At 44.2% G+C, this 26,885-nt stretch overlaps 1 protein-coding gene across 1 annotated transcript in view; it reads right to left on the reverse strand.

Moving 5' to 3' along the window:
- Positions 1–8,678, reverse strand: part of phactr1 (phosphatase and actin regulator 1) — a 430,393-nt gene extending 421,715 nt beyond the window's left edge. The window contains exons 1-2 of the mRNA XM_072283739.1: positions 8,641–8,678; positions 1,223–1,315 (exon numbers count right to left, since the gene is read on the reverse strand). The gene's annotated coding sequence lies outside the window, so the exon portion shown is untranslated. The remainder of the gene's footprint in view (positions 1–1,222; positions 1,316–8,640) is intronic.
- Positions 8,679–26,885: the final 18,207 nt, after the last annotated feature.

The following is a 26,885-nucleotide window of genomic DNA, read 5'->3' on the forward strand; positions in this document are numbered from 1 at the left end:
CTATTCCTGGAAGCTAATCATAACCCAGTTGGAAAATGTGTCCGGAAACGGAATTCCCACGTGGTAGAAGATACCTGCAGCCCCGCCGCAGCCAGTAAATCCATCCTGTCCACCTCCCGAACACTTGTCCATAAGTACAGGCTATAGGTAAATTTGGTGTTGGTAAGACGAGGTGTACCATGTACATCTTCCTTTGTAATAATTGCAAAGGTTTCTTCTCTCCTGATGTCAGGTTATGTGATCTGTAGAACCCCATTCTCCAAAAACCCGCACTCTTTCTTGTATAGTACCATTATAGTTGTCATCTTCCAGGCTCATAACTATAGGCTTCAGATCATCAGGTGATGGGGATTTACTGCAGTTTAGTCCCATAATGTCTCAACTGCTAAACTAACAAAAACTAGTCCTAGTGTCTTTCAGTGCCTCAATCGTTCCCGGGCTGTTGTTTCCCCCGCACCCACTATTTCCAAATTTTCTATTTCTCCTTCCAAGAAGATAGACACAGATTACTTAACTTCTCCGTAATGTCCTTATTTACCAGTATAACTGCAGAGTAGCACATTAGATACTTAAGGTATACCTGACATAGTACCAAAGCAACTAAACTCTAAAACGACAGTAAACTCTCAAATTTCAGCTCACGTTCAAGTCTACCTCCTCCAATTCCAGAAACAAAAACACTGACCGCGAGTTATGGAGATGTACTTGGGAAGCCATTTGGATTTCTCAGTGATAATAAAATTGTCACGGTAGGTTAACAATCCTCCTTGCTTAGCAAGCTGCAGGAAGGCTGCTGCGGTCAGTCTTGTCCAGACAGCTAATGCCCAGCGGTCGGGTGCTGATGCAGGCGAGGCTGGCGGCGGATGTGCATCCGCAGCGCAGCCACACAGCGGCTCGGCTCCGGGTAACTTCGGCACATCTGCCTCCCAATGACATCTTGAGCGGGACAAAGAAATAAACAAGCGATCCTCACCTCCATCAGCGCTTGGCGCCCACTTACCACTCGCCTTTAGGTACAAGTCCACACAGAAAAAATAAAAAGGTGCAATTCAAGTCAAAAAACACATCTCATCTAACAATAAATAGCGGCAGCGGGAAAATTGTACCTCCTTCAAACAGCTTCTATACCCAAAGCACACACAAAGACGATTCCTTCTCTTCACTATAACGTCAGCGGATTTAATGCACGTCGCTCGGCTTGCTGCATTGTTTCGGTCAGTACCTGTTTCCACGTTGAGGGATATTCTAGCCTCGGCGAGGTAGGGCGTATCGCTCTTGGACCTGACTCTGCGGATGAGCCGGCGATCTGCTTGCTCTGTTGGAGAGGCCGCCATTAATAGAGGTACCGGCGACAGCACTCAACGCCACTGCAGCCCCTCCAACCCCCCCACCCCCCTCCCCCAGCACTCAATGCAAAGGGATGCACAAGCAAACACACGCACACAGACACACAATGGCAAGACATCGGACGCGAGAAGTTGCAGGCAACCCAGAACAGGAAAATCCCTCCCGCGTCTCCCGCACAATGAGTCCACACACATATACAACCAAACACGGAAAGACCCGCCCACGCAACGCAAATAAAAGAGACAGCAATTTATCAGCCACTGAATTCCACTACTATTTCCATCAGTGTAGCGCTTTTAATATTGTAAAACGTCCCTAGGGCGTCATCAATTAAAATATGACATATTAGGAGAAGAGAGGGGTTCGTGTCGATCCTCATAGGCGGATTTTAAGGGGGAGAAAAGGGACCTTAATTAAGTTTTGTCAGTCAAAAGCGCGGTCGCCAGAAATAGTGTGATTTGGGGATATCCCTCAGACTAGAATAGAATGATGGGTTGTAGGGAGATTATAGAGATGGAAAGGGGAGGAACTTAAACACTTGTCAGCAGGCACGGAGGAAGTGGGTCAATGTGGCAGTCAGTGAAAGTGACGACAGAAGCAGCAGCATTGTAGAGGATCCCGATTTATTAATAGGAAGCAAGACACCAAAAATGCAAAAATGTCTAAAGGTACTGCAGAAGTTTGGAGGCATGATCAAACTCTGTGATGCCATAGACATGAATAGGTGCCCCAGAGATATGGTCTGAAACTCGAAAAGGAATGGAATATGACACCAAGATTGTGAACAGATCAACAAAAACAGCAGAGATTGGGACATTCAGCAGGTCAGGCAGCATTTGTGAAGAGAAAACCAGTGAATGTTTGTCAGAACTGGAAATGTTAAGAGATATACCAATGATAGGATACAGAATGGGGGGGGGGTACTGGAGGGCTGGAGGGGAGAAAAGAACCAAAGGATAGGACAGTGTAGGGGTGGAATTATAATCCCTCCCCTTAGTTAAATAGCAAAAAAGCAACTATTGTGAAAAGCAGAAGTGGTAAGGTGAATAGATGGGAAGTTAAGGTTAGTCTAGAGCAAGGGTTCCCAACCTTGGGTCCATGGACCCCATCAGTTAACTGTAGGGATCCATGGCATAAAAAATTTTGTGAACCCCTGGTCTACAGGAACTCCAGGTAGGATCTGCATAATTATAACTCAGTTGTGGAGACTGGAAGTCTGAAAAGAAAGTGCAGGAAATAGTGATTACTGGAAAAGATTGAGTTCACTATAGAATCCTGAAGGCTGCAATGTGCTTACTCAGCTGATGAGCTTACATTGTAATTTATTGTAGCAGGGTAAGAGGTGAAGAACAAAATGTCAGAATAGGAAAGATACAGATAATTAAAGTGACAGGTATCTCGGGGTCATTGACCAAATGGAAACATCCTCTAAAGTAGTTTTTCACTCTACTGCAGAATGCTGTAATTGCATTAGTTGGAAGAAATATACAAATGACTCAGTGCTTCATGTTGAACGGGGGGTTTATTCCCTGATTGGTGGGCAGTGAAGGGAAAAATGTTGCATCTCCTGGCTTTGCAAGGGAAGGTGCCACAAGAAGAGCACTGGAAGAGACGGAGCAATGAACTATATTTCCCAAAGGGAATGGACCCCTTGAAATTGGAAAGGATGGAGTAGGGGAATATGTCCCATTATACTGGGGATGTTTGAAATTGCACAGAAGAGGAATTGGACAGAAGAGGATACTGGGCTGAAAAGGTAATCTCATTTTGAGTGGGAGAAGATGATGAGGGAGTAAGAGCATGAAAAGTAGAACAAGACAAGGCTGACGAACAAGATATCTGTCACAATAGTGGGGCATTGGGAGCAAGGGTGGACCCAAATGCAAGACACATCTTGTGAGGTTCATTAAATTGAGTTTATTGTTTGATACCAGGAGAGCAAAGCAGAAGCAGGATTAGGACAAGGACTCAGGACTACGACTAGGCTGAGAGAAGGGTCTGGGCGAGGACTAGGAATCGGATCCCAGAACTAGAGGTGACATGAAGAGGCTACGGTATGGACTCCGAGCCAGGGACTGGGAAAGGACCCAGTACCTGGGTCTTGCCTCGGGCTCAGACCCCAGAACTAGGCATGGACATGACACAGGCTAGGGAGAGGAGGAACATGGAAAAACAGAGCCTCGGTCTCGGGAGAGCAGGTACATGGAACCATGGACACATGCACAGAGTCGGGACCCCTCCTTGGGTACAGGACATAGGGCCGGGACTCGCACACAGAACAGAGAGCCGGGACCCCTCCTTGGGTACAGGACATAGGGCCGGGAATCATGACAACCCCCTGCAGGGCAACGGCAAGACGGCCTGACTTACCCCACGGAGGCGAGGACGAGACAAGACCACCACGAAAGAACACCAGACAGTACCTATCTAGCTCTGGTGATAGAACTAGACCGAAATGCAGGCAAGGGCTGCAGATGAGGGCTAGAGGTGAGAGGGACAGAGAAAGGATTCAGACAGCAGGGTAGGACAGGAATCACAGACCACCAGGGCCAGGACTTGACTCGGCACTTGAATGCCGCCAGGGCTGGACCTTGACTCAGAACTTGGATGCCACCAGGACCAGGACTTGACTTGGAACTTGGATGCCGCCAGGACCAGGACTTGACTCGGAACCTGGATGCCGCCAGGGGTGGGACTTGACACGGTATGTGGATGCCGCTGGAGCCAGGACCTGACTTGGAGCCTCTGGGTAGAGGCAAGCTCTCGACTTGGCCCAGGAACAGTAGACAGCGGTTCTTGATTCCCTCCGGCAGGTTAACTGACGGACCCAACTCAGTGAGGAAGCTTTGCAGGCTCACTTCGGCAAGGTAACTTGACAGGGGTCCTCCGGTGAGGAAAGGCAAGTTACCGGCACTCGCTTCAGGCAGAGACTAGGCTTGCTCTGGCCAGATGACATTGGCACGCCGTACCTTTGGTAACTTTGCAGATGCTCTCGCGCCGAACAGCTGAAAGCCGGAGACTATAAGTTACTGGATCAGCCGAAAGTAAATTGCCTCTAATCACCAAGGCCGAGGGACACAGGAAAACAGGGAACCAAAGGGAAACAGGGAGTCAACAGTCCGGATCGTAACATAAACAAAGTAAATTTAAAGAGACCCCGATCCGGACCATGACAATATCAGCCAGAGTCATTAAATTTTACTTCTGTCTCCGCAATTAGTGAGAGCCCTGCAACCGTCAAGTGTTTTCAGGCACAAATTTATTTGAATGATTATATAAAAATTTGTAAATTCGATCAAATCTAAATTCAATTGATGCTTTTATCTGTTCATTCCCTGAAATCTATCATCTCACAGCAGCACCAAAGGCTTTGACTTCTCACTTGGAATATGGGCTCCTATGTCCTGGAAAAGAAACACATTCAGAAATAATAGAGCAGCATAGCATAGCTACCATGAGCCAGAGAAACTGACCTATGAGACAAAATATTTGCAAAAAGCACATGATGGGAGGAATAGTTATAAGGAATCTGTGAGAGTCAATGGGCTTACAACAGATTTAGGTCACAAGTTTATCCCCTGAACAGAGGTGGAAGCCAATAAGGGTGGGATAAAGCAGGGACAGTGTTTTATTTGCGGACCATTGCCAAGCATGGGGCAGAGTAGAATAGTTATTTCAGGGATCAAAGTCCTTGGGCTTTATGAAAATTCAGTGGAAGTTCTGCTATGGATTCTAGGAAACATAGTCTAGAAGCTTAGAGGCAGGGGAAGGGGTAAGAGAAAGAAATGCAGACCCAAGGAGAATGATAAAGACAAATACTTCCAATGCCACCCTGCTCACCAAGGAAGCATCTATAGATGTGGAAATTGATAATCCAGAGTCAGGCTGCAAGAAGCCTGGATATGTATCTGAGATACAGCAACCATTTTCTATCGAAGTGAGCAAGGTGGTACAGTTACACACGTAAGGGATCATGAAGCCTTGAGAGTTCAGGTAATTATGTCAAGGCCAGTAATGCACTGATGATCATTGGTGTAAACTGGACAGACTCACTCCAGCTGAGGCAATGTGCTTTTAAAAATTTCACTGTCAGTGCAAGGTAGGAGCCGCACATACTCTAGGAGAGGAGATCAACCATATGTGAAGGGGTGCTGGAGAGTCTCCAGCTAGCAGACACTGGGAGATCAGAGCTACAAGCTAGATCTTGATCAATGTGGCCATGGAAGATATAGGTTTAAATCAGTGCTTTAATTAGAAATCTCAGGACTGTGGTGTGATAGAGGGGTGGGGTCTCTTCTGGAGAGAAGAGTTTGTACTCCATGTGAATGTCATGAGGTAACTAACCCACAGTAGTTTTAGGACAGTTGTATCAACATAAGAAACCACATACAAAGTGAGAAACCAAAGCCTTAGATGCTAGTATGAGATGATAGAGTTCAGGGAATGAACAGATAAAAATTTTAATTGAATTAGGGTTGATTGAATTTACACATTTTTGTATAAACAGTTAGTCATTCAAATAATTTTGTATCTGAAAACACTTACTGGTTTATGTAAGTTTGTTCTTTTTAAAGAGGATGTTGTGTGAAGTGTTATGTCTGTGTAACTATTTAAGAAGTGATTTAAATTGGAATTGGTTTGTTATCATCACATGTACTGAGATACAATAAAAAGTTTTGGTTGGTTCCGTTTGGGTCTGGGAGTTGGGATGTGAGATTAGTTGCTTCTAGTAATCAGAAGATTGAAGAGAGCATTGGTACGATTTCTTGCAATCATGGAATTGATATTTAAGAGAGGTGAACAATCATAAGAAATAGATCCTCTGAGAGCAACTCACAAAGAGTGGCCACCTTGGCTGTTGCACAATGTAATGTGACTCTGTTACATAGTTGTATCAGGTACTACAGATCAGTTGTTGCCCGAAATAAAGTGTGTCCTGTTTATAGCTCCAGTTCTGTTTGTTTGCTCATGCAAACAGCAACACAAATCCATTGGCATGGCACGTGGAACTCCACTACAGCCTCCCCTACATAACAGCAACTGCAGAGGGTAAAGGGAGCATGGACAACAGCAGAAAGTGAGAAAATAGCAGACGGGATAAAAAAGCATAAGGGACAAGAACTGAGAATAAAGCAGCAGAGAAAGGAAGCACAAAGAAGCAGGAGGCAGAGAGCTGAGTGAAGATAAAAGCATATAAACTTAAAATAACAGGTATAAAATTAAGTTGATGGATGGAGTTATTCCTAATTTCTCTATGTGAGGACATTAAAAAACTAAAAGCTAGAAATGCATAGTTACCAATTTTAAAATATATTAATAAAACATGTATTTTATGTACAGTTTTAATTTAATAAAATTATTAAATAAACATTAATTTTCATGGGGAAAGTGAAGCAAGGGTTGTGTCATCACTGCAACATGTGGAAGCCAGCTGATATGTCATGTACATTTCAGACAGCAGTAGAATAAGTGACATTATGTAGGCAGAAGGGATTAGTTTAGTCAACTCTAAATTACTAGTCTAGTTATTTTTGCACAACATAATGGGATGAAAGGCATATTCCTGAGCTGTACCGTTCTATGTTGTACAATGTAGTTGTTTGATTTGATGCCTTGAGTCCAGAGTCAAATTTAAGGATTCTTGGAACCATTGATTCCTGACTGTGCACCTTTACTTCTTTCAGCTGTAGTGGGTGAGAGTGACTGTAACACTGATGATAGAAGGGCCTATAATACTATTAGATAGAAGTGACAATGTCTGGGTTGGGTCTGCCAGTTTCAGGATTGGCTCAGGTTGGGGCCCTTTTATCCAAGTCTAGGTACTCTGCTGTCTGTTTTGTTTTTTTTTTGTTTTTGTTTTATTGATTTGTACAGGCCCTCCCTAGGTTACAAACACCCGGCTCATGAACACCTATACATGTGAACGAACTGCAGTAATGAGGGGCTGGGTCTAGCCCAGCAGAGCTGGGAATGCTGAGCAGATTCATTGACTTACTGAGACCATGGGGCCAGTGGGTGGCCACTCTTCCCACACCTTCTTGCACTCCTGTCACAGCTGTCTCTGTGATCCTCTCCCACACTCTGTTTCTGACTTATGAAAAATGGAACCCAGTCATGTAGAGATGGTTTCAGTTTCTAACATTTCAGAGGGCAATCAGACACATTGCTCTAAATATAGAGTCAAATTTACACCTGATGGGTTCAGGGTTCTTTCCTCAAATAAAATTACTGAACCAATGACCTGGTGTTACTTGTTGGCACCATTACTGATAGAAGTTTCTTTTTATTTCAGTTCTTATTTATTGAACTCCAATTCCCCAGCCACAATAGTGATATGTGATCTTATGTCTCCTTATCATTGCTCAAGGTCTCTAGATACCTTTACACTAACAGTGCTACCATCTTCGCCTTGTGACAGATTGACCAAGCAATCCTATTAACGGCTTGCCTCTTGGGAAGGTGATCATAGTAAAAACATTGCATTTTGTTAAACTAAACTTAAGCCATAAGGTTAAAAAATAAGAGTTAAATGGGCTCATGGGGCATAGCTTATAAAGCTAAATGGGAAACCAGAATTAATGAATAAACAATAAGAAGTAGGTAATTAGCTTTATGTAAAAAAATCTCAGTGGATGCAACTCATCACATTTCAATTCCTATCTTCTTTCTTCTGGGAGATAATACAGGAGCCCGAAAGCCCAGATGTCTAGACTAAGGAACAGCTTCTTCCCCACCTCTATCAGACTTGTGAACCAATCATCTCATTGACATCCTCTTCCCAGTGGTGCTGCCATATTCTCGGACTCTTAATTCTACTTCATTTGGTTATTCAGTTATTGTCACTTCAGATTGCATTACTACACTTTGCACCATTCTGTTACACTTTGGACCACTTTGCACAATAGGTCTTGCACTGATCATTACATTTATTATAACCATATAATACTGTTTAGTCTGTGAGCTTCATGCATACAAGGAATTTCATTGCATCCTAGTGTACAGTGCTGTGCAAATGCCTTAGACGCATATATATAGCTAGGGTGCCTAAGGCTTTTGTACAGTACTGTAGTAATTTTATGGATTGCACTGTTATGCTGGCAAAAAAAAAATTCATAGCAAATATGAAACTTGATTCTGATATGGGTTTCTGTTGTAGACCGAGAATGGGAAGGAGACAGGGGGAGGGAAATTATGGTTGGGAAAAGGGGAAAGGAGAGGGGAGAGAGTGGGCAACATCAGAGGGACATTCTGTAATTATCAACAAACCAATTGTTTGGAATTAAATTACCTTACCTGGTGTCTCAGGGCTGGGTGAGCCTGCACCCACGCAACCACCTCCTCCACCCCAGCACTCCTTCTCTGCCACCTGTTCCACACCCCTCCTGTGGAGCTCCATCCTCACCATTTCCAATATCCTTTGTTCCTGCCAGATTTACAGACTCACTCTCTGCTCCACATTGACAAATAAATACGGTACTGTGCAAAAGTATCTAGCTGTATATAGATATATATGCCTAAAACTGTTACACAGTAATATATGTGGCAATAAACTAATCTGAATATGAATTGGCTATAAAATCCCTACAGGAAAGCATTGCATTCTTATCCAACCAATGATATTGAAAAGATAGTACTGGATTAAGGTAAGAATCTTAGAATGTTGCCAGGTGCTGCAGTGAATCTGAACTGAAAAGAATTTGAGAAGCAAGTGAAAGACAACCAAATATAGATGAGAGGAGAAGATGGCGGAGCTGTATGATGTGCAGGCAGTTGGTGGGGATATGTAAGGGGGGTTATTACACAATCAGGGGCTTGGATATCTAACCTATGTACATCTACTTTCACAATGAACTTGTACACATTGGACAGCACCAGGAAATTCCCCAGCTGGGGAGGTGAAGTTGGTATTTCACACCATCACTGCATGTTCCATGCAACTGGCATGCTATTAGAACATAGAAAATCTACAGCACATTACAGGCCTTTCGTCCCATATGTTGTGCCGACCATGAAACCTACTCTAGAAGCTGCCTGAATTTCCCTATCCTATAGCCCTATAAGACTTTTTCATGTTTGCCCTGTAAGGGCTATTGGTTTCACTCTTTAACCCAGGATGTATATGTTTATCTGAACTCTCTGAAACTCATTGAACATGTAAGTGAGTTGAGAGAGCATTGTACAGAGGCAGAGGAGTTGACACTGCAATCCCCTGTAACCCTTAAGTAACTGTGAAAAGTATTGTACCGAGTTCCTTCTTTGGCCAACACTGAAGAAGGTAATGAGAGGATTGTTGCTGTTTAATTTCCGCACTGTTGGAAAAGCCCTTTTCTAATACTTGGAAATGGGTGCTATTCCTGCAGCACTTTGAGACCCCAAGATAATCAGGCGGCAACCACAAGTGTCATAGAAAGACAGAGAGATTACACAGTTACAGGCCCTTCAGCCCACTGAGTCCGTGCTGACTGTCAACTACCCATTTTTGCTAATCCCATCTCATCTCTCCACATTCTATCCATTCTATGTAAGGTACTCTATTCGTGAAGCAGCCTACAGAGCTGTCGTACAGCATCCTTACCAATTGCAGCCTTCTGAAATAGGATGAGATGTCGGAAATAATTATCTCTCAAATCTGACCACAGTCTTCAAACTACTTGTTGGACCCAGGAGGGGGGCAGCTGGGGGTAGGGAATGGGATGGATGGGGAGGGAAAAGGAGCAAATGCATTCAAAAAAGGTTGGCACCCTGGTCTTTTGACTAGGCAGATCAAGGAAGCCAAAAGTCACATTTTAGATTCTCACCTGAGAGCCTGTGGCCCAGAGAGCCCTGGCCAACACTGAGAGCTTTACCGAGGCAATGTTGTTTTTCTGATGGTGTTGACTTTCAACCTTTTCTTAAGAAACTTCCTTACACCCAGCATTTAGTCTTCACCTGAATTAATTTAGATTGTTAAAAAATATTTGTTTAATCACATTCCTATGAAATCCCATGAGGTATTTAACCATGTTAAAGATCCTCTATAAATATCTCCTGTGATAAAGGAGAACATTCATCCTATCAGGTCTATGCACTGGCATGTCCCAGCAGTGTAAACACATCAATCTTATTTTTCCTGTATCTCAGCACTCTCCCTCAGGTCTTAATTTATTTATTTATTTACTGTGATACAGTGCAGAATAGGCCCTTCCAGCCCTTTGAACCATGTTGCCCAACAACACCCCAATTTAACCCTGGTCTAATCATGGGGCAATTTACAATGATCAATTAACCTACCAACCAGTATGCCTTTGGACAGATCCGTTTTGTTTCTTTTTGCTAGTAACATATAATTTGCAGTAATCAAATAACCAACCAGTACATCTTTGGGATGTGGAAGAAGACCCATAGAGCAGCAACAAGGAGAACATGTAAAGTCAGCACAGGCATCATCTGAGATCAGGAGCAATCACGGGTCACTGAAGCTCAGAGGCAGCAGCTCCAGCTCTTTTACCACCACTTGTGGTGTTAACATTGACTCATTTAAGATTTGTTACATAGCAGAGTAGAGATAAACATGAAACACCATAAAAAGTTAGTCAGCTGATCATGCCTGGCACTGACTGTAGAGACCAGCACCTCCCCCATTCCCCCCCACCCCCCGCTACTTCACTTCTCATGTCCTTCAGAAACAGTGCACAAGGGAAGTATGGCAGTTCAGTGTTGAACCTGGAGATACAAGATACTGCAGATGCTGGATTAACAACCACCTCAGAATCCTTCCCTCTCTATGCTGGCCATTTTACCTCTTTATTCTCAATCCTGATGCAGGGTTGTTGACTTGAGACGTTGACAATTCCTTTCCTTCAATAGGTGCTGCTGGGCCTGTTGTAATGTGAGCATTGTTAAAAGTAAGTTAATGCTAATTAGGATAATGGTGGGATTTCACTTCCGTTCTTTTTACTTCCAGTGGGCTCTGTATATAGTGTTCCTGCCACGCAGTATGGGTTGTGAAAGCCTCTGTATGTACATAATGGTTTTGCCGTTCGAAATAAAGTTGTTTCTTTGGCATGAAGTTGTCGAGTGTGCCTTTTTCGAAGTAGAAGTTACCACGTATTTTTGGTGACGAGGTAAACTGGTTTTGTGGACATGTTGACATGTTTCGACGGGAGCAGCAGCGCCGATAAGGGGCCTGCCGTTCAGATGGCTACATTTGGGAGTATCAGTGGATTTGTGGAGGTAACGGAACACTGGCCGGAGTATGAGGAAAGGTTGGGACACTTTTTCTGTGCTAATGGAATTACTGAGGAGGCTAAGAAGCGCTCTATTCTCCTGAGTGTATGTGGGGCAAAGACTTACAAGCTAATAAGGAATTTAGCTACGCCGCGGAAACCGGGGGACATTCCATATGACGAACTGGTCAAGCTCGTGGGGAACCACTACAATCCGAAACCTTCTGTGATAGTCCTACGATGTAAGTTTCAAAGTCGTTTCAAGAAGCCAGGTTAGTCTGTGGCCGATTTTGTGGCTGAGCTTTGGCAGCTGTCGGAGCATTGTGGTTTCAGAGTGGTGTTGGAAATCATGCTCTGTGATAGATTGGTATGCGGCATTAATAATGACAGCATACAACGCTGCCTGTTAGGGGAAACCCCACCGTTGACTTTCAAGAAAGCTTTAGAGATTGCCCAAGGCATGGAGATGGCTACTAATAATGTCAAGGATATCCGGAAAGGACATGGGAATTGCAGTCGGCAGCAGTGCACCAAGTCAGGAGGGAGAATGGTAAACAGGCAAAGCGGGTGGAACGTTTCCGGTGTGGAGGGACACACTATGCAAATGATTGCAAATTCAAAGATACTGTCTGCCATTCTTGTAGCAAAAAGGGACATTTAGCTAAAAAGTGCAGGAGTTCAAAAGGTAAGGTTAAGCCTGGGCAGGGGAAAGCTCAACAGGCTCAGGCAGCCACACACCATCTAGAAGAAGCAGATGAAGAGGCAGCATGTGCCTACAACATGTTTGAAATGGAAACAGATGAGGAACCACCTGAACCATATTATGCCACAGTCAGAGTCAGGGGAAAGGACATTAAGTTTGAGATTGATTCAGGGGCTACTGCATTGGTCATTAGTGAGGAGACCTACAGGAGGACATGGGGGTTCAACCTGCCTCCCATTAGACCATCAAAGCTCAAACCTAGGACCTATACGGGGCAGCCCATACCTCATTTAGAGGTGTTATATGTGGACATTTCAGCCAAGGGTCAGAAGGCTGAAGCCAGGCTAGTGATAGCTAAGGGCAGAGGGCCCGGTCTCTTGGGTCGTGATTGGTTTCGCAAAATCCGGCTAAACTGGCATAAAGTTAAGTATGCACACACGACGGAGGACATTCTGCAGCGATACAGTGACGTTCTCAGGGACGAGCTAGGAACACTGAAGGGCATGACAGTGAAACTCCATGTTGACCCTGAGGCTACATCACATTTTTTTAAGCCCAGGTCAGTGCCCTATGCTATGAAAGGCAAAGTCGAAGAGGAGCTGGAACGTCTACAGAGGCTGGGCATTATTGAGCCCGTCCAGTTTTCAAGGTGGGCGGCTCCCATTGTTCCAGTTTTGAAGGCAGACAGAAAGGTGAGGATATGTGGGGATTATAAACTTACGGTGAATCAGGTCTCTAGGCTGGAAGAGTACCCATTGCCACGGGTGGATGATCTGTTTGCGACCCTATCAGGGGATAAGCTGTTCACAAAGCTGAACATGAGCCACGCCTACCAACAGCTGTGCTTGACGAGGATTCAAAGGAGTATGTCACAATTAATACGTACAAGGGATTATTCAAGTACAATCGCATGGTGTTTGGAGTGGCGTCCAGCCCTGCCATTTTCCGAAGGACAATGAACACTTTGCTGCAGGGGATTCCGCATGTAGCAGTGTACCTTGATGATATTTTGATCAAGGGGGCTACGGAGGTGGAGCATCTAGCTAATTTAGAATGGGTGCTGAAGAGGCTCTCAGACGCAGGGCTGCGGTTGAAACGCGGAAAATGTGTGTTCCTGGCATCGAGTGTGACTTACCTGGGACACAAGATCACAGCGGAGGGGCTTTTCCCTGTGGAGGACAAAGTGAGAGCTATTAAGGAGGCCCCAAGCCCCAAGACCGTCACAGAACTCAGATGATTTTTAGGCATGGTGAATTATTTTGACCCCACTGTATAAGCTGCTTCACAATGACACTAAGTAGCAGGGGGTGAAGAGCAGGAGAAAGCTTTCAACGAAGTGAAAGAATTCCACTCAGCAAAGCTGCTTGTTCACTATGACCCAGACAAGGAGATCACCCTTGCATGCAATGCCTCGCCCTATGGAGTTGCGGCAGTTCTCTCCCATGTAATGGAGGACCGTTCAGAGAAGCCTATTGGTTTTGCTTCACGTACCCTGACAGCTGCTGAGAAGGGATATTCACAGCTAGACAAAGAAGGTCTGGCCATTGTTTTTGCGGTCAAACGCTTTCATCAGTACCTTTATGGATGCATATTTACAATTTATACGGACCATAAACCACTGATGAGCCTGTTCAGTGAGACGAGATGCATCCCATCGCTAGCCTCAGCCAGGATACAGCGTTGGGCTCTTACATTGTTAGCCTACCAGTATACTATAGTGTACAGAGCAGGTGGGGATGATGCAAACGCCGATACACTGAGTTGGCTGCCTTTACCTGAGACACCTGTTACTACATATGTGCCTCCTCAGACTATGTTTTCATTGGAGAGGCTGTCAGAGACACCTGTAAAGGCGATCCAGATCAAGCAGTGGACAGAGAGGGACCCAGTCCTGTCCCAAATCAAGACTTTTCTTTTACAAGGTTGGCCCAGAGTCGTGGAAGGAGAGGAACTGAGGCCTTATGCCAAACGCAAGACAGAACTCAGTCTGCAGGATGGCTGCATTTTCTGGGGGGCGAAAGTCATTGTGCCTCCCCCTGGCTGTACACAGATTGTGGAGGAAATTCATGAGGCTCACCCAGGGGTGGTTCGAATGAAAAACCTTGCAAGATCCTACGTTTGGTGGCCAAGAATGGATCAGGATCTGGAGAACAAGGTAAAATCATGCACGCAATGCCAGACTAATCAGAATACGCCACCACCAGCTCCTTTGCACCCATGGGAGTGGCCAGACCACCCCTGGTCTAGGCTACATTTGGACTTTGCTGGCCCTTTTATGAGGCAGATGTTTCTTGTAAGGGTAGATGTGCATTTTAAATGGATTGAAGCTCGCATCATGAGCAACATCACAACCCCCTCAACCATAGACAAACTCAGGCAAGTGTTTGCAGTCCACGGGTTGCCTGACACCCTGGTCTCTGATAATGGCCTAATGTACACCAGTGAGCTGTTCAGTGAGTTCATGCAGCAGAATGGCATTCAACACAGTCGGACGGCCCCTTTCCACCCAGCCTCCAATGGTTGGGCTGAGCGGGCTGTTCAGACAGTGAAGGAAGGCCTGAAGCGGATGACAGGGGACTCTCTTAACATTCGGCTTTCACGTTTCCTGTTTAAATACCACCTCACGCCACAGACTACGACCGCCCGCACTCCAGCAGAGATGCTGATGGGGCGTAGGCCCAAGTCAAGATTGGACCTGCTGTGCTCGGACATGAAGGCAAAAGTGAAGAGAAAGCTGGAAAAGCAGAAGGAGGGACGTGATCAACATGCACGAGAGAGGCAGTTAAAACCAGAGGGCAATGTCTATGTGAGAAACAATCAGCAATGGCTGCCAGGGGTTACTCTTAAGCAGAGTGGTCCTGTCTCCTATGTTGTTAAGCTGACTGATGGGCGTGTTTTCTGCAGACATCAGGACTGCGACATGATACCGGCTCAGAGGCAGACAGTTCCATGGCGTTTCCATTTGTGAGACAGACTACGGTGGAAGCATGTCCACCAGTGACTTTGCCAGAGGGCATGACGCTGGCAGAGGGGTCGGGGTCCCCTGAAGAGGATGGACATTCTCACACAGACACACAATCACCTCTCATGCCCGCAACACCAGACCCACCCAAAACACCCTCACCGGCGGTGCCTGCTGGGTCACCGGGGGTAGTGTGTAGATCACAGCGCACTCGTAAACCTCCCGACCGACTGAATCTTTGACGGGACAGTTTTTTTTTGTTGTTTAGATTGAATGTTGAATCTGTCGTGTTTTCCAGATGTTTTGTATCGGTAAACTGTTGCTGAGATACTTTATACTTATACTTTATACTTTATTGTCGCCAAACAATTGATACTAGAATGCGTGGAGAGTTTAAAAAGGCAGGTTGCTGCCAATGGCTCTCTTTTGGATCGGGACTACAGAGCGTCGTGGGAGCTGAATTCTGAAGGAAGGCAGTTTTTTTAAAAACTTTTTCGAGTGCAAGAAGGGCGAGACTGTGCAGGCGCGTAACGTCAACAGGACCGCACGGAGAGTTTAAAAAGGAGACCACCCTATACAGTGGGCAGCTGTCAGAGCGGGCAGTGGAATGAGTGGGAGCAGAATGTAGGGCTTTGGCTTCAACGGGAAGAAGCAAGAGCGAAACGCCAGCTCTTTTTTTTTCTCCCCCCGCCCTTTCGCGAATTGGCCCGGACAGACAGGAACAGCAGGGCTCTCACAGCTAACGGTACGAGCTAACGGTTTAAAATGTTCGTCTGTTTGGCGAGGTAAGTGGGTGAGTAGACTTATTTTTCCTGTTTCATTCCCGTAGAATTAGATAGCATGCCTGCAGGGTTAGTGCTTTGTTCAAGGTGTCAGATGTGGGAATCTTGGGAGACCTCCAGCCTCCCTGATGGCCACATCTGTTCCAGATGCACCGAGATGCAGCTCCTCAGAGACCGTGTTAGGGATCGGGAGCTGCAGCTTGATGACCTACTGCTTATTAGGGAAAGTGAAGAGGTGATAGACATGAGCTACAGGGAGGTAGTCATCCCTAGGCTACAGGGTTCAGAAAACTGGGTCACTGTCAAGAGAGGGAAGGGAAATGCCCGGATAGTAGAGAGCACACCTGTAGCTGTCCCCCTCAGCAACAAATATCTTGTTCTGGATGCTGTTGAGGGGGATGACCTGACAGGGGATGCCCATGGTGACCGGGTCTCTGGCACTGAGCCTGGCGCTGTTGTGCAGGAGAGAAGGAGGGAGAAGAGAGATGCGGTAGTTGTAGGGGATTCCATAGTCAGGGGAACGGACAGGAGATTCTGTGAGCCTGATAGAGATACCCACATGGTGTGTTGCCTCCCAGGTGCCAGGGACAGGATGTCTTGGATTGGGTCCTGAATATTCTAAAGGGGGAGGGTGAGCAGCCAGTTGTCTTGGTACATGTTGGTACCAATGACATAGATAGGACAAAGGAGGAGGTCCTGAAGAGAGATTTCCAGGGGTTAGGAAGGAAGCTGAGAAGCAGGACCTCCAGGGTAGTAATCTCAGGATTGCTACCTGTGCCATGTGCTAGCGAAAGCAAGAATAGTCGGATCAGGCAGATGAATGCGTGGCTGAGAGACTGGTGTAGGGGGCAGGGCTTCAGATTCTTGGATAATTGGGATCTCTTCTGGGGGAAGTATGACCTGTTCAAAAACGACAGTTTACACCTGAACCCGAAGGGGACCAATATCCTGGCGGGAAAGTTTAATAGAGCTGTTAGGGAGGGTTTAAACTAATTTGGCAGGGGAATGGGAACTGGAATGATAGAGTGGAAGAAGGGGAAAACAGAAATAAATCTAAGGTAGTGAGCAGTAAAGATGTCAGGAAAGACAAGCAGGTGATGGGGCAAATTTGTAGCCATTGGGATGAGTTGCAGTCCAATAAAGTTGCAGTGAGATCAAAGCAAAAAGTACCAAATACTGGTCTTAAGGTGTTGTACTTAAATGCACACAGCATAAGGAATAAGGTGGATGATCTTGTCGTACAGCTACAGATTGGCAGGTATGATATTGTGGCCATCATTAAGACGTGGCTAAACGATACATGTCTCTGGGAGCTGAACGTCCAAGGATACACGGTGTATCGGACGGATAGGAAGGTAGGCAGAGGGGGAGGCGTGGCTTTATTGGTAAGAAATGTTATTAAATCATTAGAAAGAGGTGATATAGGATCAGAAGGTGCAGAATCTTTATGGGTTGAGCTAAAGAATAGCAGGGGTAAAAGGACCCTGATGGCAGTTATTTATAGGCCTCCAAACAGCTGCAGTGATGTGGACTACAAATTACAACAGGAAATAGAAAAGGCTTGTCAGAAGGGCAGTGTTATGATAATTGTGGGGGATTTTAACATGCGAGTGGATTGGGAAAATCAGGTCGGCACTGGATCTCAAGAGAGAGAATTTGTAGAATGTCTGCGAGATGGGTTTTTAGAACAGCTTGTTGTCGAGCCCACTAGGGGATGGGCTGTACTGGATTGGGTATTGTGTAATGAACCGGAGGTGATCAGAGAGATTGAGGTGAAGGAACCCTTAGGAGGCAGTGATCATAAAATGATTGAGTTCACTGTGAAATTTGAAAAAGAGATGCCGAAATCTGATGTGTTGGTATTTCAGTGGAGTAAAGGAAATTACAGTGGCGTGAGAGAGGAACTGGCCAAAGTTGACTGGAAAAGGACACTGGCGGGAAAGACGGCAGAGCAGCAGTGGCTGGAGTTTATGTGAGAAGTGAGGAAGGCGCAAGACAGGTATATTCCAAAAAAGAAGAAATTTTCGAGTGGAAAAAGGATGGCAACCATGGTTGACAAAAGAAGTCAAAGCTGAAGTTAAAGCAAAGGAGAGGGCATACAAGGAAGCAAAAATTAGTGGGAAGACAGAGGATTGGGAAGTTTTTAAAAGCTTACAAAAGGAAACCAAGAAGGTCATTAAGAGGGAAAAGATTAACTATGAAAGGAAGCTAGCAAATAATATCAAAGAGAATACTAAAAGCTTTTTCAAGTATATATAGAGTAAAAGACAGGTGAGAGTAGATATAGGACCGATAGAAAATGATGCTGGAGAAATTGTAATGGGAGATAAGGAGATGACAGAGGAACTGAATGAATATTTTGCATCAGTCTTCACTGAGGAAGACATCAGCAGTATACTGGACACTCAAAGGTGGCAGGGAAGAGAAGTGTGCGCAGTCACAATTACGACAGAGAAAGTACTCAGGAAGCTGAATAGTCTAAAGATAGATAAATCTCCTGGACCAGATGGAATGCACCCTCGTCTTCTGAAGGAAGTAGCTGTGGAGATTGCGGAGGCATTAGCAATGATCTTTCAAAAGTCAATAGATTCTGGCATGGTTCCAGAGGACTGGAAGATTGCAAATGTCACTCCACTATTTAAGAAGGGGGCAAGGAAGCAAAAAGGAAATTATAGGCCTGTTAGCTTGACATTGGTGGTTGGGAAGTTGTTGGAGTCGATTGTCAAGGATGAAGTTGCAGAGTACCTGGAGGCATATGACAAGGTAGACAGAACTCAGCATGGATTCCTTAAAGGAAAATCCTGCCTGACAAACCTATTACAATTTTTTGAGGAAATTACCAGTAGGCTAGACAAGGGAGATGCAGTGGATGTTGTATATTTGGATTTTCAGAAGGCCTTTGACAAGGTGCCACACATGAGGCTACTTAACAAGATAAGAGCCCATGGAATTACGGCAAAGTTACATACGTGGACAGAGCGTTGGCTGATTGGCAGGAAACAGAGAGTGGGAATAAAGGGATCCTATTCTGGTTGGCTGTCGGTTACCAGTGGTGTTCCACAGGGGTCCGTGTTGGGGCCGCTTCTTTTTACATTGTACATCAACGATTTGGATTATGGAATAGATGGCTTTGTGGCGAAGTTTGCTGACGATACGAAAATAGGTGGAGGGGCCGGTAGTGCTGAGGAAACGGAGAGTCTGCAGAGAGACTTGGATAGATTGGAAGAATGGGCAGAGAAGTAGCAAATGAAGTACAATGTTGGAAAGTATATGGCTATGCACTTTGGCAGGAGAAATAAACGGGCAGACTATTATTTAAATGGGGAAAGAATTCAAAGTTCTGAGATGCAATGGGACTTGGGAGTCCCCGTACAGGATACCCTTAAAGTTAACCTCCAGGTTGAGTCTGTAGTGAAGAAAGCTAATGCAATGTTGGCATTCATTTCTAGAGGAATAGAGTATAGGAGCAGGGATGTGATGTCGAGGCTCTATAAGGCATTGGTGAGACCTCACTTGGAGTACTGTGGGCAGTTTTGGTCTCCTTATTTAAGAAAGGATGTGCTGACATTGGAGAGGGTACAGAGAAGATTCACTAGAATGATTCTGGGAATGAGAGGGTTAACATACGAGGAACGTTTGTGTGCTCTTGGACTGTATTCCTTGGAGTTTAGAAGAATGAGGGGAGACCTCATAGAAACATTTCGAATGTTGAAAGGCATGGACAGAGTGGATGTGGCAAAGTTGTTTCCCATGATGGGGGAGTCTAGTACGAGAGGGCATGACTTAAGGATTGAAGGGTGCCCATTCAGAACAGAAATGCGAAGAAACTTTTTTAGTCAGAGGGTGGTGAATCTATGGAATTTGTTGCCATGGGCAGCAGTGGAGGCCAAGTCATTGGGTGTATTTAAGGCAGAGATTGATAGGTATCTGAGTAGCCAGGGCATCAAAGGTTATGGTGAGAAGGCGGGGGAGTGGGACTAAATGGGAGAATGGATCAGCTCATGATAAAATGGCGGAGCAGACGCGATGGGCTCAATGGCCGACTTCTGCTCCTTTGTCTAATGGTCTTATGGTCTTATGGTACAATCATCACAGCGATACTTGATTCTGCGCTTCCCGCTCCCTGGAGTACAAATCGATAGTAGATATCAAAAATTTAAATTATAAGTCATAAATAGAAAATAGAAAATGGAAAGTAAGGTAGTGCAAAAAAACCGAGAGGCAGGTCCGGATATTTGGAAGGTACGGTGCAGATCCAGGTCAGGATCCATTCAGCAGTCTTATCACAGTTGGAAAGAAGCTGTTCCCAAATCTGGCCGTACAAGTCTTCAAGCTCCTGAGCGAAGGCTTCCAGAGGGAAGAGGGAAGAGGGACGAAAAGTGCGTTGGCTGGGTGGGTCATGTCCTTGATTATCCTGGCAGCACTGCTCCGACAGCATGTGGTGTAAAGTGAGTCCAAGGACAGAAGATATTAGTATAAGTTTTCAGGGGTACGCAAGTTAATAACACCTCTGTTTTTATTTCATAGTTTTTACATGTGGGGAAAGTTGGATTTTAAATGGGGGGAAGTGTTGTAATGTGAGCATTATTAAAAGTAAGTTAATACTGATTAGGATAATGGGTGGGGGCGGGTTTCACTTCCGTTCTTTTTACTTCTGGTGTGCACTGTATATAGTGTCCCTGCTATACCGTATGGGTTGTGAAAGCCTCTGTATATACATAATGGTTTTGCCATTCGAGATAAAGTTGTTTCCTTGGCATGAAGTTGTTGAGTGTGCCTTTTTCAAAGTAGAAGTTACCACAGGGCCCACTGACTTCCTCCAGCAAATTGTTGCTTCAGTGCTGAACCTAACTGGTTTCTGAACTGTCCTTAAGTAAAATGATAGATGCCAATCAAACCAGGCTACATATGTGAAGATTATGCAGGCTACCTGAAGATCTACTTGGCCTGACTGCTGCTGCTGCCTCTGTGCTAAACCTCACTCATTCTGTCACTGAACCTGTATCAACTTGGGCTGTGTGTCAGGCTGTAATGGCACCTAGTGGCATTGAGGAGCATTTTCCACAAGCTGACGAACTCTCCTGATCAAGTTCCACCTTATTATCACTGATTTATATACCCAGGGGAAAAATTCCATGAAAATGAACTTTTTGCAGTAGCACACAGTAGATTACAAACATGACAAACAAATGTTTTAGGATGAAGAGGATGTACAGTTGGCCCAAGCAAAATAAAACACTTATTTTTCCCATGATATTATCCATTCTACTCTGAGTATCAGAGCTGACAATGCAATTAGCTCCATGTTGGAAGGTGTGGACTTGTGTCCCCTTCTAGTGAATGGCACATGTAACCTGCAATTGGATATTTCAGTGTGGTCCATCAGATGGGATGGTAAAGTGAGGGTGTGCCTATCCTCACAGCAGAGACGATGATCCCTTTCTCAAGTGATGCGGAAGAGAATTGCCAATATGTTGCACAATAATTATCTCAAACCCATTGATTTCATTTACCTGCTTGCTGTTTGTTGCTTCTTTCCCAACAGTGGCTGTTACAACAAAAATGATAGTCAAAGGAACGTTCTTAGCTGTGATATGTTTTGTCAGCTGTTGAAACTATGAAACTGTAAGTTATTTGACCCCACCCAAACTACCTCTACATCATTTATTATTTACCAACATCATCCTAAGTTTTTTCCCCTCCTTTTCTTGACCAGCCAGCAGCATGTTTACTTTTATGCTGCTGTCTATTTAATCACTTCCATTCCTTACTTGGCTGTCTTCCACTTCTCCTCATTGTCCAGCAGTTGTTCAAACGAAGGGGGCGGCACGATAGCGTAGCAGTTAGTGTACCAGCGACCAGGGTTTAATTCGTACTGCTGTCTGTAAGGAGTTTGTATATTCTCCCCATGACTGCCAGGCTTACAGGAGGGTGCTCTGGTTTCTTCCCACATTCCAAAGATGTACAGGTAAATTGTGGGCATGCTATGTCGGTGCCAAAAGCATGGCAACTTTTGACCCCAGAACATGCTCAAACTGTGTTAATCGTTGATGCAAACAACACATTTTACCAGAGGTTTCAATGTTTTGACGTATATGTGACAAATAAAGCTAATCTTTCATGTTTTTAAATCTTTACTTAATTTTATCAGCTCCTTCAGTTCTGATAAAAAATGACTTCCTAAGATACTCTGCCTGCAGATGCAGATGATCTGCTTAGTTTTCTTAAAATTTTTAATCCTGTTTTCCAAAATCTCTATTATTTTACTTTTTTTTTCTTTGTCCCACTTTAACCCTTATCCCTTTATTCTATAGTCTAGGAATAGTAGAAACAGGACCTTTCTGCATCTCACTCCTGTATCACGTAATTGTAGTGTATACCAGCATGGAAACAGGCCTTTCAATCATCTAGTCATAGAACATAAAACGTAGATAATATACCACTGGATAGGCCATTTGGCCCATGATGTTGTGCCAATATTGATGACAAGTTGCACCAAATATGCTCCTCCTGTGTATTATTCACATCCCTCTATTCCCTTCAGATTTGCTTGTTAAACTAAAAGCCACTTAAACTCCAGGACTGACGAAGGTTCTTGGCCCGAAGTCTTACTGTACATTTACCTCCACAGATGCTACTGAGTTCCTCCAGAATTTTGTATGTTGCACAGGAGAACAGCAACATAAAGTTTTAAGTTCAAGGATCTTAAGAGAAAGTGTCCCATATTCTACACTATCTGTGTGCAGCTTCAGGTTTTGAATAATATAGGGTGCAAAATAAAACCAATTACACCAGAGAAATGTTGTCCATCTGAATGAGAAGAGCCTCTGCACGTGGCAAAGTACGTTGCAGCAGTGGCTTCTGGCATCTCAAGTATGTTAGGGGTGGGCAAGTGCAGGATGTTTGCAATGGGAACGTCTGTCAACAGGCATGATTATCATTGGCCTGGAGAAGGAAAAGCTTACAAAGATTTTATATATATATATATATATATATATATATACTGTATATATTTTTTAAAAACTGCCACTCTTGATCAAGTGCCTTCAACCTGAAGCTTAAACTCTGATTGTCTTTACAAGCTGTTGCCTACTTAGTCAGTGTTTCCAGCATTTTCTGCTTTTGTTCTGCAAGATAATATCATGCCTGATACTTGACAAATAATTTGTTCAGGATCTTCTGCTAATTATCAGCTGATGGCTTCAATTTTTTCATCAGCAGAGAGCTTTAAGTTTGACTGGTTTGGAAAAACCCTACAAACCATAGACTACGCTGTGCAGCCATGGCAGTTCACAGTTGAATGTCATAAACAAAACCAGAACATGTAAAAACACATAATAAGTTAAGTTGCATCTGTAGAGAAAGCAAGAGAGCATGAATAGTTCCTCTTAATAATATTTGGCTAGTGTCTGCTATTGATTTGGCTAGTGTCCCTTTTCTAAATGACAAACTGAGATTATTCCTTGCATTTCAAATTCAGATTTTAGATTTCAAAATATATTCAGAGCTAAAGAATTGCTCTGGCAGTCCATTCCATAAGTGCATTGGGCTCTGCATGAATAATTTGTCCCACAGATCCTTCTTAAATCTTTTCCCTCTTCTATTCCTCTCATTTTTAGTTCCCCCTTCCCTAGGAAAAAGACTGTGCATTCTCCCTGTCTATGCCCCTTGTGATTTTACACACCTCTATAAGGTCATCTGTCAATCTTTTCCATTAAGGAATAAACTCCTAACTTGCCCAATCACTCCGTATAACTTAGAATCTTGAGTCCTGGTTGCATCCTTGTAAATCTCCTCTACACTCTTTCCAGTTTAAGGGTGTCTTTCCTATCATAGTTCAAGCGCATCTGCACACAATACTCCCAACGATGTGTACAATCCAGAAATGTCATGGATAATATTAATTGGAGGTCACTGAGAAGTTTATAAATGAAGAGAGGACTCTGTACCTTGAGTCTCCTCTGCCATTTAGTAAGATCATAACTGGGATCATTGTAACCTCAGTTCCATGTATTCCCACTAACCTTTGAATTTCTTGTTTATCAAGAATTTCCATGTATCAAGTGCTCATTCCAATTGAGACTTAATTTCTTAATTATGATTACACATTTACAGGTGAATGGAAATAAATAGTGAATAGGGAACATGAAAGATTGTGTACAATTAACTGTGTATTCTGATTAAAACACATCAGCTGGTCATCACTGGAGGGAGCCAGAGGCTTATAGGTTTGGTAGGAAAGGATCCTTAAGGGCAATTACACAACTTTTATCAAGTTTTACTATGCAGACACCTTAACCTCTATTTCCTAGGGATGCTAAAGAAATCCTTGTTGACCAACTTTTATAGATGAACCATAGCATCCTATCCAAATACATCAAGGGCTTGGTATAGCAACTGCTCTGTCTAAGACCGCAAGAAACTGCAGAGATATGTGGACACAGCTCAGCACAGCACGAAAAAAACAGCCTACCCTCCAAGGCCTCTACCTGCCTCAGTAAAGCACACAATATTATCAAAGACCCCAACCACCCTGGACATTTTTTCTTCTTCCACCTCCCATCAGGTAGAAGATACATACCACTAGGCTCAAGGACAGCTTCTGTCCTGCTGTAATATGTCTATTGAATGGCTCCCTGGTACGATAAGATGGACTTTCGACAATCTACCTTGCTATGACCTTGCACCTTATTGTCTAGCTGCACTGCACTGTCACTGTAGCTATAACTCTTCATACTGCAACCTGTTTTTGTTTTCCCTTGTACAACTGTTCTAATGAATTGATCTGTATGGATGGCATGCAAAATGAAAATTTTCATTGTACATGTGACAATCACAAGCCCATTATCTAATTTGGTGTGAACTACCAGCTGAGATGTGGAGAGAGAGTTGTAGAGTCAGCAACTGTGATGGAGGGCTTGCTCACTGCTGCAAGTATCAGATGATCCCCCATGGCCTTTATGTTAGTTTCCCCACTGTTGTATATGCGGCCTGTTTACACAACTAAGTTATTAATAAAAACTTTGGAGACGGGAACTAAGTTTCATGGTTCTTTACTGGTAGAGTCTAAACTTTGACACACATACACATACAGATCCATACGCGCCTAATAGCGCATGCAACGACGTGTTACTAAAACGAAGTAATCCCTTATTATAATGTAAGCTATACAGTACACTACTTCCCTTTTATTTTAGTAGTGTATCAAATGTTCCTTTTTTACTGGAGCACTATGCTAAACAAATACGTTTACCCTTAACAGACAAATGCCTATCATTTGTTTACAAATTATAACAAGGTAACTTAATATCAAATTATAACAAGCCTTTTTTTAACTTTTTATTTTTGGTCTAAGACCCATTTATAACTCAAGTCTCTGGGGGGGCAGGGGGGGGCGTCTTCTCGGCCTCTCTGGGTAACGTCTATCCTGAAACCTTTGCTTTGGGGAATGAGTCTCTACAGGTACATCAGGTGGGTCATCAGCACTGATGACAGGCTTATCTGTACATGAGGCTGATGTGATCACATCAGGAGTGTTTGCCTCTATGTCAGGAGGGTCTGGGCAAGGTGTTGTTGTGTTTTTCACCTGAGCATCCAGGATTTGGTCCACATGACGTCTCCGTATGTTCTCTCCCACCTCCACTGTATACATCAGTGGCCCGTCTATGGTGGAAATTGTACCTGGCTGCCACTTTTCAGTCGGGTAATTGCATGCAAGAACTGACTGTCCCACACTGAAGCTCCGTGTTGACTAAGCATTCAAGTGTTTGAACTGTCTGTTCTCCACACCATGCCATACATCTGGTTTGAGAAGATCCATGCGGGACCTCAGGTTCCTGTTTAGAAATGTCTGATTAGTGGTTGCATGTATTGTATTACAATAGGAAAGGAGGAAGTTGTCTATCTTGTGTTGCAGTGGACGATTTTCGCTGTCCATTGCCTTGATGGCTTTCTTGAATGTTTGCACAAATCTTTCTGCCAAGCCATTTGTGGAAGGATGGTAAGGGGCAGATATAAAGTGTTGGATTCCATTATTCTTCACAAAACTTTGGAATTCTTCAGAGACAAATTGTCGTCCATTGTTTGTGCAGATTTGTTCTAGTATGCCATTCCTGGCGAACGTGGTCCTCAGAACTGTAATGGTCTTTTCCAATGTGGTTGTCTTCATTTTGATGACCTCTGGCCATTTGGAATGTGCATTGATGGCGATTAAAGAGATAGAGTTCATGAATGGTCCAGCAAAGTCTAAGTGCACTCGTTGCCATGGTGATGAGGGCCACTCCCATGGATGGAGAGGGGCTTGTGGTGGTGTGTTCTGGATCTTTTAACATTCAGAGCAGTTCTTGGTCAAGTCCTCAATCTGTTTATTGATTTCTGGCCACCACACATAGGCATGGGCAAGACTTTTCATCTTCACGGGACCCAGGTGCCCCTCATGCAGTTCCTCCAGCACTCTGGTGTGTAGCTTGGGAAGAATCACAACTCGTGAACCACACATTAGAGTTCCCCGACACACTGACAACTGCTCCTTCTTCACTGAGAAGGCTAGAAACAGTGTGTTACCGTGATGTCATACACTTTTGACAGCATAGGGTCATTGTGTGTTTCTCTTTCAACGAGGCTGTTCGTCACTGGTAATTGTTCAAGTATTGTTGTGTGAAAGACCTCTGCTGAATCCATTTGTGTAGTTATCTCTGAAGTCAGCAGTGGTAAATGTGACAAGCCATCTGTGTAGCCATGTTGCTTGGTCCCCTTGTGTTCAATGTCATACCTGTGACCTCCTAAGAAAAGAGACCATCACTGTAGCCTTTGTGCTGTCAACACTGGAATGCCCTTTCTTGGGTTGAAGATTGACACTAGAGGCTGATGGTCAGTCAACAGGGTAA

Source organism: Mobula birostris, chromosome 19, assembly GCF_030028105.1.
Source record: "Mobula birostris isolate sMobBir1 chromosome 19, sMobBir1.hap1, whole genome shotgun sequence".
NCBI classification, from domain to species: domain Eukaryota; kingdom Metazoa; phylum Chordata; class Chondrichthyes; order Myliobatiformes; family Myliobatidae; genus Mobula; species Mobula birostris.